The sequence below is a fragment of the Chrysochloris asiatica genome, unplaced genomic scaffold, assembly GCF_000296735.1.
Source record: "Chrysochloris asiatica unplaced genomic scaffold, ChrAsi1.0 scaffold00007, whole genome shotgun sequence".
In the NCBI taxonomy this organism is placed as follows: domain Eukaryota; kingdom Metazoa; phylum Chordata; class Mammalia; order Afrosoricida; family Chrysochloridae; genus Chrysochloris; species Chrysochloris asiatica.
The window spans coordinates 17,461,389-17,465,267 of NW_006408525.1; positions in this window are offsets into that span (position 1 = coordinate 17,461,389).

Below are 3,879 nucleotides of genomic sequence, written 5' to 3' on the forward strand. Positions count from 1 at the left end.
CCCATGACACTTTCAATATTCTCCTCTAACACCATAACTCAAAAGCATCAATTCTTCTATGGTCTTCATATTCACTGTCCAGCTTTTGCATGCATATGAGGTTATTGAAAATACCATGGGTTGGGTCAGGTGCACCATAGTCCTCAAGCTGACATCTTTGCTCTTCCTTTAAAAAGGATTTGTGCAGCAGATTTTCCTAATGTAATACGTTGTTTGATTTCTTGACTGCTGCTTCTGTGAGTGTTGATAGTTGATCCAAGAAGAATGAAGTCTTTGACAACTTCAATCTTTTTTCCATTGATAGGAATGTTGTTTATTGGTCCATTGGTGAGGATTTTTGTTTTCTTTATATTGAGATGTAATCCATACGGAATACCGAAGGCTGTGCTCTTTGATCTTCTTCATTAAATGTTTTAAGTCCTCTTCAGTTATCCCCATAGAGTGAAGATATAAATGAAAATATTAGTAAACTCTCATCATGTGAATGAAGGTCATGACAGTATCTGTATCATGTAAAGAAAAAGAAAAGTTTGCAATTATTTGGTCTAAATGGGAATGTCCCCATATGAAACTTACTTATTTCTGAAGTACTGTCTGTATGGTACTAAATGCTAGTGGGTACGAGTTGGGCTGCTAACCTCAAGGTCAGCAGTTTGAAACTACCAGTGCTTCTGTGGGAGAAATATGAGCCTTTCTGCTCTTTAAAGATTTACTTCCTCAGAAACCCTATATAGGGTTGTTATGAATGGCACCGTCTCCACAACACCTAACCACCACCTCCAGTTTTTATTTTTATAATACTTTAGATGAATGTAGTAATTTATAGCTGTTGCCTGGAATATCTCTCAGAGACATGTCTTAAGAAGGGAAGGATTATTATCAGTATTTCTTCTCTTGTATTAATTTTCTTTTGGTTATTGCAAACATTAAAGGCAAATATATGGATAGTATAATTATCATGCTTAATACTTTTCAGAAATACTGTATATTGAATTTGAAATAGGCTAAGGAACTTATTAGGCAATTGCTAAAACTCGCAGAGCTCCACCAAATCTTTTTTTTTAAGCATATAAAATAAATTGAAACTGAATTCCTTCCAGTGAAACTTGAGATGGTGCAAGTCTCATTTATTCCAAAGATAATATCCTAGGCTCTCATCTAGAGTTGTTTCTTGGAAAAATGAACATAAAGAGGCCAACAAGAGTCCCTCTTTATGGTGGGATAAATTTAAGTGACGGAGTCCTGCTGTGGCACTGTGGGATAAAGAGCTGGACCACAAGGTCAGTTTGAATGACCAGGTCAGCAATTCACATTCACCAGTTGCTCCTTGGAATTCATCGATGGCACTAAACAAAACAAAAAAATGAAGCCCTTATTCTTTTCCTGTGTTTCTATTATTTTGTCTCTTTCTTTTAACCCATCTTCCTCGTACACCTGCTTCTCACACATATGTCTCTCTGTTACCTATTCATTGTCCCACCCATGGAGACTTTTCATCTAATCCTCAATGCTGGAAATAATTTTGTCCTTGTCTTTTATGCTTTCATTAAAAAGGCAATGTAATTTCAATCCCCCACTTTGCTGATGATTCTTCTCATCTAGATTAGGATCTCATATTTACATTTATTTTCTGTGATAACCATAACATATTATTCATGCATCATAAATATTAAATAAAAAGAAAATTCTCCTAACTGCTGCATAGGAAAGCTGAATCATAAAGGAGTCTACTTCAGCATTCCCCTTCCATAGCTGTTCTGCAACAGAGATTGTACAAGCAGGTGAAAAAGCAGGTAGCAATTTTCTTAACATCTTACTAGCTGGCCTAGTTTCTTTTTCACGGGAGAGTTATCTGAAATTTTTTGGTTTGACAATTGGAGACTTGAGTTTTTCCAATTTAGCACTTGCTGTAAAAGATCGTATTTTGAGCCCAAAGCTGAGCTGTGAGTTTTCAGATGATGCTTGCTTTCTGAATTACTTTTCCTCCTTGACACAGGACCATGGAAGAAGCTTGCATCAAAGAATTAGAGTTAAACTCACACATACATACACACACAAAACAAAACAACAACAACAAAAATTGTCCTCTTCTAGAAAAGAAATTATGTGGCCAAAACAACTTACCTGTGATGGAGAAACTGCAAACTGAGGAATCCTGGTGTGTCTCTGTAGGATACGTATTGGACTGCGAGCTCAGTTTGAACCACAAGGTCAGTAGTTCAAACTCACCAGCCATTCCTCAGAAACACTAAACAGGGTCGTTATGAGTCAGAACTGACTTAACAGAACTTTACAGCACCAACAACTGCAAATTAAAAAGAAATATCTGAGTGTGCAGTGGGAATGCTTAGTTTCAAAAAAATATATTAAAAATCTATAAGGAAATGAAAACTCTACCAGGCCCCTTGACTGAGCAGCAGAACAAATGGGGGAAATGAAGTATTCAGGAGACTTCCAAAGCACTTCTGTCAGCTGGAGAACAGGAACTTTATATGTGAACATCAAGACAGTAGGTAATAAATCTCAGTGAGCTGATAGGTGAATATAATGAAGTAACAAAGGATGAATCAATGTTTATCAACTTAATCATCATTTAATAAACCTTCAGATTGAGAGTCACAGGCCAGCTGAAGCAACATGGCAGACAGATGTGTCAAGTGTGCAGCAGTGGGAATATCTGGATGAGATGAAAAGTTCCTCCACTAACTATGTAGAAACAGAGGTAACCATTATGAAAGAGCTTTGGACTCTAGAATATTTTTGTCTGTGTGAGAATCAGTAATGGTGCAGTAGGATAACCAAGTCCTGTACTGGTTGACTGAAAGGTTGGTACATCAAACCTACCTGCAGCTCCTTGGAAACTCTACATAGGGTAGCTATGGGTTGGAACCGATGCAATGACTTGTAACAACAACAATAACCTACCTGCAGCTCCTTGGAAACTCTACATAGGGTAGCTATGGGTTGGAACCGATGCAATGACTTGTAACAACAACAATAACCTTATTAATGTTATGCCTTTTATTTCTTTGTTTATGCATTAGTGCTTGCACCTTATACTAGTTTTTAATCCCTTATTCGGATAAAGATATGGCTGGAGTGCAGACTGTTAACCTCTTGACTAAGCACAGGTTTCTTTGGTAAATGGACTCAGCCTCTAGGAGGAAGTTAGAAGGACAAGTACAAAAGAATTTTATTTAGGTTATTTCTAAGAAAAAATCAACGGGAACTTGTTAGGAAATGGCCAGCTATTCCTATTCTTAGTAACTTCAAGCATGTTCATTTTTCTTGTTAGCTCTTATAACCTTTAAAGAACTACAAGATATAGACTATATGTATAGTAGCATAGTGGTTATGAATCGGTCTGCGAACCGCAAGGTCAGCAGTTCGAAACTACCAGCTGTTCCACAGGAGAAAGATGAAGCTTTCTGCTCCCATAAAGATTTACAGCTTCAGAAACCCTGTACAGGGTCGCTATGGGTCGGAACCGACTCGACGGCACTGAACAACAACAACATATATATAGTAAATTGTTGGATGAGTAATTTGAGTCTGGCAAAGCAGTTCAAAGAAGTTAGAACTGAAAGTTCACTTAAAGGAAAAGAGTGATTGACTTGATAAGATTTGCTTAATTAATATTTGCTTAATTAATTGCATTTTTTAATCATCCATTATTATAATATGAATCATGCTAATGTGCAAGGTAAAGGCTCCATAACATAAATGGGATAATGGAGACAATAAGTAGCTGGAAGGACTTGGGGTTTATAAACTGAATAAGAAACTATAATAGAAGCTTAGAGCTACCCTCACTCTTAAAGATTCACTTTGTTATTATTACCACTCATGAATAACCCACATGCTTAGAAAAATCTTGAC